The 8,630-nt window shown below is 45.0% G+C and overlaps 1 pseudogene; it reads left to right on the forward strand.

Moving 5' to 3' along the window:
• The first annotated feature begins 3,446 nt into the window (after positions 1-3,446).
• On the forward strand, positions 3,447-7,742 carry LOC148115550 (uncharacterized; annotated as a pseudogene).
• Positions 7,743-8,630: the final 888 nt, after the last annotated feature.

The following is an 8,630-nucleotide window of genomic DNA, read 5'->3' on the forward strand; positions in this document are numbered from 1 at the left end:
GAGGGTAGCAGCTCGAAAGTATAGTCGAAGGAGTGAATGATCTGACCAGGACAAGGGCTTGATGACTATATCCCCTATTTCTAGATCATTCAACCACTGACCAGAGACAAAAATCAGGTCCAGAGTGTGTTCCCCCATGTGAGTAGGGCCTTGAACTAACTGGGTCAGGTCCATGGCCGTCATGGAAGCCATGAACCCCCGGACTGCCTCTGACATTTCACCAACAGATGGCAGGTTGAAATCCCCCATGACCATAAGTCTGGGGGTATCCACCGCCACCCCGGCTATTACATTGAGCAGCTCGGGCAGGGCCGCTGCTACATGGCAGGGAGCCAGGTACGCAATCAGCAAGCCCATCTGTACCCCACGACCCCACTTCACAAGGAGGGACTCACATCCGGCTATCTGAAGTACAGTGGTCTCCCTTGGATAAAGACTTTCCTTTATAATAGCCGCCACCCCACCGCCCCTACCCTGAGCCCTCGGCTGATGGAATGCACGGAAGCCTGGTGGGCACATTTCAACAAGGGGAACCCCCCTCCCAGCCCAACCAGGTCTCCATAATACCCGCCAAGTCAGCACCCCCCTCTTGAACCAGATTGTAAATGAGGTAGGGGGTCCTGTCCACCATTAAACCATCTTTCCAATTGGCCCCCATGTTTCCAGTGTCTTTCTTGGTGACTTTCTTGGTCCACTTGGAACTGAACCCAGATGGACATTTCTTCCAACAGTACATAAAATGGTATTGAACAATGCAAGATTGAATTTGAAACAGAATTATGTACTAAAGATAAATATGTTGTTGCTAGAACATAAAAACTTCTGTTGAAATAAGAACAACTGAAAGAATGTATGATAAAATGAGCTAAATTTTTAGTTACAATATATAAATGGAACAATGGGAAAATATATAAGTGAAAGAATTTAAATTTACATTATGTTCTAACTTCAAAGATAATTTTTATAACATGCTACGTTGCTATTATTTGTCACCAGAGAAATTGTCTAAATTGTATAAAAGTGCTTTGTATCTTTATTGGAAATGTAAACATGAAGCGACATTTTATTATGTTTGGTGGACATAAAAAAACCTCAAAACAGTTTGAATACAAATACACACTTTAATTCAGAAGATTGCGAAAATTAAAATACTACTGAAACCAGAAACTTTTCTTTTGGGACTAATAGACAAATAACTAGGAAAAAAGGCATGGCACTTTGTTTTTATATATGACAACTACAGTGAGGCTACTATATGCTCAAATGTGGAAAAATTTGATACCACCAAGAATAGTTGGTGAAATGATGGAACTGGCAGAGATGGCTAAATTAACTTTCTTAATCAGCAAAAAGGCAATATCTACATTTTTACTTCACTGGCAATCCCTTATAGACATTTTTTATGAAATGGAAAAAATGCATTCATGATTTATGTTTTGATGATTAGAAACAAATATTGATAATAGGAAAAATGTGAGGGTTTTTTTAAAGATAGAGCAAGAGATAATTTTGTAACCATACTTATATTTGCTGAAATTGGAAATGTTTCTCACTGGACTTTTCCTTTGTTCTATTTTGTTTTAGTCTGTTAGTTTTTAAGTTTCCTTTTAATGAAATCTAATTTAAAAAATAGAATAGCACTCTCTTTTTACAATCCTGTAATCTCTTAATTCAGGGTAGAAACTATTTGTAGAAAGTTAGCACCCACCCTTCTCCTAGAAAAATGAAACATTCTAGGAAATATTAAAAAGGCAGAATATTATATTTTCCTGGATGAGAAATGGAGAAACATGTTCTTTTAGGCAGGAAGCAGACTCACTCTTAATAGCCCCCACCCTCCTCAATAGCCCACAGCAGATGTCAGCATTAAAAGATAAAGAGATGGCTAGGTCTATTCATAAGCAAATACCCTCACCCAAGATCCAACAAAGATAGGATTAGCCCTCAGCCATAATAGGAATTGCCCCAAACCCTCTTCATTACATCATCACTCAGCAAGATTCAACCAAGTCTGTGACTCAAGACAACCTACAAAGTTGTCCATCTGCATGGCCCCATGGGAGTCTGACAACCAATCAGGATGCCCTTACACAGGAACAGGAAGCTCTAAGGCGGGGCCCAAGAGAGGGTATAAATATCTCTCTCTCTCTCTCTCTCTCTCTCTCTCTCTCTCTCTCTCTCTCTCTCTCTCGTGCTCATTTTGCCCAGGACCCAAAAAAACACCATTTGATCCTATCCACCATTAAACCATCTTTCCAAATAGCCTCCATGTTTCCAATGTCTTTCACCCCACTTGGAACTGAACTCGGATGGACATTTCTTCCAACATATTTTTTATATTTTATTTATATGCCTTTATTATTTTTATAAATAATTCAAGCTGGCAAACATATTTAATACTCCTTCCCCCTCCTATTTTTCCCACAACAACAGTGAAGTGGGTTCATCTGAGAGAAAATAACAGGCCCAAAGTCACCCAGCCGGTTTTCATGCCTAAGGCAATAATAGAACTCAGTCTCCAAATTTTAGCTGGATGTCCTAACCACTAGACCAAACTATGAAATCTGAGCATTCTGATTCATCAGTCATTTTCTTATCATAGAGGATAGTATTTTTAAAAGTGAAGAGTTGAGATCAGCTTTAAATTAGATTTATGTATTTGCAAATATATAAGCATTCATATAAATATATGTATAGACACTTAATCTCCCCCTTATTGGGGAAATAAGGCTTGAATTCAGGCAGGTTCTTCTCTGCAGCATTGAGAACTGGGGTGGGAAATTTGAAAAAGTGGCCATTCAAGGTATTGCCAGGTTGCTAACCACTATCCCCAGGAAATAGATGGAACCCTCCATAACTCACAACTCCATACACCAGTTTTGATTGCCCCACTGAAAATGTAGTTGAGAAGTTGATGCTTTCTCCTGATAAGTAAGTCAGAACCCTAAGGAGAAAACTGGACTCCCTCCTACTTCATGTCCCGGCCCAATTTCCTACACAAAACCCAAACATCAGAAAATTATGGGAATTGCAATCCCAATGCAATTCTAAAAATCATCAGTTCGGCCCGTGTCCAGTCTGCTGGAATTTACCATCTTTCCATTCACTCCCCACTTTATCATCTCCCAATATGGCCACTGCACTGACTTCGTGGACTGACTTCTGTTTCCTGGCCACATGGACAGGCGTTGCTCCATCTTCTCTCCCTAACCGGACAGAGAATCATATCTTGGGATATGAGTATTGAGAGAGTCGGCTCCTGGCAGTTATTTTAACATCAACACCATTGACACCTTGGACTATCTTGAGACTCCTCCCACTGCCATGAAAGGGCAATGGAGTTTCCAAAGTACAAATACCTAAGACTTATGTTTTCTCTTTGTTGGACTTTTTAATCATCATAGCCAACCCCCTGGCTATAAGCCACCATTTACTCCTGATATTAGATGTATTCAACAGCTGAGCTCCTTGGGCTGTGAGACTCCCCTCTCTCGCAGATTTGGCCCTCTACCCTATCGAGGGCCTACCTCGATGAGGGGTCTTGGAACCCCAAGAGGTGGCAAGCAGCAAAAAAGAGAGTGAGGGATTTTTTAACAAAAGCTTGTGTAAAGTTTTTAAGGGGTTTTGGGAAGGGGTGGGAAGGACCTGGGGGGGTCCACAGAACCTCAGAGCGGCTGAGTGGGTCTAAGGGTCAAGGCGGGAGGAGAGAGGGAGGGGGTTTAGATAGGGAACCAGGGGTCGAGGTGAAGGGCTATGCCATCAAAATAGTGGGTGGCAGGGGCAGATATGGTAGGCGCAGGGGGCCATATCATGTTCAGGGAGTACGCACTCGCTGCTTACGAGCAGTGGCATGCTCCGGCCCTCAAAACACCTCTTGTATTCCAGGTTGTGCAGAATCTCAGGGCCCGAACCTTCGGCTGCTGTTGTGTAATGTCAGGTCGGCGACTAATAAAGCCCCCCTCATTCATGATTTATGAGGGGGTGCAGACCTGGCAGGGATTACGGAGACCTGGTTGGGCCACGAGGGGGGGGTTCCCCTCGTGGAGATGTGCCCACCAGGCTTCCATGCATTTCATCAGCTGAGGGCCCAGGGGAGGGGTGGGGGGGTAGCGGTGATTATTAAAGAAAGTCTTAGTCCGAGGGAGGCCACTGTTCCTCAGATAGCCAGCTGTGAATCCCTCTTTGTGAAGTGGGGTCATGGGGTACAGATGGGTTTGTTGACTGCGTACCTGGCTCCCTGCCACGTGACAGCAGCCCTGCCTGAGCTGCTCGACGTAATAGCCGGGGTGGTGCTGGATACCCCCAGGCTTCTGGTCATGGGGGATTTCAACCTGCCATCCATCGGTGAAACGTCAGAAGCAGCTCAGGAGTTCATGGTTTCCATGACGGCCATGGACCTGACCCAGTTAGTTCATGACCCCACCCACATCGGGGGACACACGCTGGACTTGGTTTTTGTCTCTGGTCAGTGGTTGAATGATCTTACAATAGGGGACCTAGTTATTAAGCCCTTGTCATGGACAGATCATTCGCTCCTTCAGCTAGACTTTCGAACCGCTTCCCCTCGTCGCAGGGAGACAGAACCTACCAGGTGGTTCCGTCCCAGGCACCTGATGGACCCTGAGAGGTTCCTGACAGAGCTTGGGCCATTCCCAGAGACTCTGACTCGCAACTCGGCTGAGGAACTGGTGGCCGCCTGGGATAGGGCAGCAGCTGGAGCCTTGGACCATGTCGCGCCTTTGCGCCCTCTGACTCAGTGCCGATCTCAACCAGCTCCTTGGTTCTCTGAGGAGCTGAGGGAGATGAAGCGCCAGAAAAGATGCCTAGAGAGCGACTGGAGGTCCAGCCGCACCGAATCTGACCAGACACTAGTGAGATCTTATATCAAGACCTACCTAGTGGCAATAAGAGTGGTGAAATCCAACTATTTTTCCACTCTTATTGCATCTGCAGAGAACCGCCCAGCTGCCCTGTTTAGGGTGACCCGCTCTCTCCTATGGGTGGGAGCGAGGGAGGATCCCTTGCAGGGTAGAGCTGAGGATTTTGGACAATTCCTGCATGATAAAATTGCTCAAATTCGGACCGGCCTGGACTCTGATTGGATAGCCTTGGACGGGATGATGGAGGTGAGTCTTGAGAGTGTCACCTGGGAAGAGTTTGACCATGTGACTCCTGAGGACGTGGACAGGATTTTGGGGAGGCTTAACGCTACCACATGTTTACTGGACCCGTGTCCCTCCTGGTTGGTGCTGGCCTCCCGGGAGTTTACACGAGACTGGTTTCAGGAGATTACCAATGCTTCATTGAGTGAGGGTGTCTTCCCATCTGCCCTGAAAGAGGCGGTAGTGAGGCCCCTCCTCAAGAAGCCTTCCCTGGACCGGCTGTATTAGCTAACTATCATCCTGTCCCCAAAGTTCGGATCGCGGTGAAGGTTGTTGAGAGTGTGGTGGCTGGACAACTTCCTCGATTCCTAGATGAAGCTGTCTACCTAGATCCATGCCAGTTGGGCTTCAGGGCGGGTTACAGCACGGAAACGGCATTGATCGCATTGGTTGATGATCTTTGGAGGGCCCAGGACAGCGGTTGCTCCTCTGTCCTGGTCCTCCTAGATCTCTCAGCGGCTTTTGATACCATCGATCATGGTATCATGCTACGTCGGCTAGAGGGGGTGGGAGTGGGGGGCACCATGCTACGGTGGTTCTCCTCCTTCCTCTCTGACCGTACGCAGTTTGTGTTGACGGGGGCAGAGGTCGACCTCGAGGTTCCTCACTTGTGGGGTGCCACATGGGTCGGTCCTCTCGCCCCTTCTGTTCAACATTTATGTGAAGCCGCTGGGTGAGATCATCTGTGGCTTTGGGGTGAAGTGTCAACTGTATGCCATTGACACGCAGTTGTACATTTCAACCCCAGGCCACCCCAATGATGCCCTTGACATGATGTCCTGCTGCCTGGAGGCCGTGCAGATCTGGATGGGGAGGAACAGGCTCAGACTCAACCCCTCCAAGACTGAGTGGCTGTGGCTCCCGACGGCCCGATATAGCCAGCTGACACCATCGCTGGCTATTGGGGATGAGATCTTACCCCCCTCAGAGAGGGCTTGCAACTTGGGCGTCCTCCTGGATTCACAGCTGTCCTTGGAGGATCATATGACGGCCATGGCCAGGGGGGCTTTTTATCAGGTTCGCCTGATCTCCCAGTTGCGTCCCTTTCTGGATCGGGACGCCCTGCGCACAGTCACTCACACCCTCGTCACTTCCCGGCTGGACTATCGTAATGTTCTCTACATGGGGCTCCCCTTGAGGAGCACCCGGAGGCTCCAGCTGGTCCAGAATGCACCTGCACCAGTAATAATGGGGGCGACTCGTTGCTCTCATGTAACACCCTCTTGCGCAAGCTGCACTGGCTCCCGGTGGTCTTCCGGGTGCGCTTCAAGGTGTTGGTTACCACCTTTAAAGTGCTCCATGGCTTAGGACCTGGTTACCTACAGGACTGCATTTTGCCACCGATTGCCTCCCACCGACCAATACGCTCCCACAGAGAGGGCCTCCTCAGGGTGCCGTCAGCCAAACAGTGTAGGCTGGCGACCCCCAGGGGGAGAGCCTTCTCTGTGGGGGCCCCGGCCCTATGGAATGAATTGCCCCGGACATATGAAGGATCCCCGACCTCCGTGCCTTCCGTCGCGCTCTGAAGACCCTATTATTCCAGCAAGCTGGTCTGACAGGATAAAGGTTTTTTAAATTGGGTTTAGATAGGGGTTTTAAAATGATTTTAGTTGGATGTTTTAAATTTGGCCAAATGATTGAATTATTTTAATAAGCTTTTAATTTTTGTTGTATATTGTTTTTACTATGGCTGTTCACTGCCCTGAGTCCCTCAGGAGAAGGGCGGTATATAAATATAATAAACTAAACTAAACTAAACTAAACTGTGGAATTATAGCCCTTTATATTTTAAAATATTTTTCTGAAAAAGGTTTGTTGAAGGTTACGTGCTGCACACAATTTCTGTTTGATGAAGTATCTCTTTTACATGCATGGTTATGACAACCTAGTTTTTCTCACAGGAATGTCTAAAGTAGACCTGTGACTTAACTGTGCCAGAAAATTTTGTTTTGCTTACTCTAACGTGCTGTTCCTTGTTTTCCAAGCACAGCATGTTCTGCAAATTTTAAGTATGTAGCTTTGCTTATAGTATATATAACCTCACTGCTGTCTTGATTACTAGGTCATTCTTTGAAAATGGAAGATAACTGGGCTTATCCATCTCCAGAATGAAAACTGTAGTAATTCTGTTGTTCTAGGGCAAAATAAATTGTGCTACAATCTCTCTCTCTCTCCCTCTTCCTCCCCCCCACCTCCTATAGTTTTTCTATGCTACAGTTTTTTGAATCAGCAACAGAGATAGGTGACTATTAATCCAATCAGGAATAGCAAAAAATCACATCGAAAAAGAAAGATGATAATTTCATAAATTAAAATTTGAAACAAGTCCTACATAATTTTGAGTTCTAAACAATATGTGTTGTGTGACACATTAAGGAATAAAATTGTTTATTTGGTTTTGTCTTAATGTGAATATTGTCACCGTGATTGTAAGCAGTTTATGCAAATCTACTCAATGTTGGGTTATTTTATAAACCATGGCTTTTACTGCAATACGCAAATCTAGATCAGTATATTTTAACCAAAGTGCAGGGTTTTGCTCTTTTTTTTTTCCCCTTCAAGTTAGCTTTTGACTCCTAGAGACTGCTTGGACAAAACTTCCTGCAGTTTTCTTGGCAAGATTTCCAGAAGTGGTTTGCCCTTACTTCCTTCTCAGGACTGAAAAAAAGTGACTGGCCCAAGGTCACCCAGCAGGCTTTAGATCTAAGACAGGACTGGAATTCACAGTCTCCCACATTTCTAGCCAGATGCCTTGATCATTACACCAAGTAGCTCTATAGGAATACAAATTTATAAAAGTACGATACAGCTTTCATCCTAATAGAATTTTCAGAGATTTACTTACAAAACAATGTAAAATGAGATATTCCACTGGACTTGGGTTGAGATGGTGATGCAGAGTATATGAACTCCATCTGCTAATTTTAAATTTTTATTTTATAAATATTGGATAGGAGCTTTTTAATTGGATTCTAATTGAAGCACACAGCGTCAGGAACAGCTGTGGTTTATCTATGACAAGCTAAGTTTATTGCAAGAAGTATGGTATGCCAACAATAAATAAAGAATGTAAACTGAAGGTGGCATTCCAAACATTTTATCTTCCAAATAACACAAAAGAAGTTTAAAAAAACAAAAAGACTAAATAACAACCCTCCAAAAAAAAAGGTTTTCGCGGGTGTTTGTATGTAGGTCTTTGGTTATTCGGGTCTTCTCCCACGTAAAATTGGAAGTGTCTTGGCGACGTTTCGATGAAGTCTCATTCGTCATCTTCAGGCTGGTGTTCTCGGCTTCGTGCTCCTGGAAGCACGAAGCCGAGAACACCAGCCTGAAGATGACGAATGAGACTTCGTCGAAACGTCGCCAAGACACTTCCAATTTTACGTGGGAGAAGACCCGAATAACCAAAGACCTACATATATATATATATATATATATATATATATATATATATATATATATATATAT

The sequence above is a fragment of the Pantherophis guttatus genome, chromosome 2, assembly GCF_059756535.1.
Source record: "Pantherophis guttatus breed Tessera chromosome 2, ASM5975653v1, whole genome shotgun sequence".
Lineage (NCBI taxonomy): Eukaryota > Metazoa > Chordata > Lepidosauria > Squamata > Colubridae > Pantherophis > Pantherophis guttatus.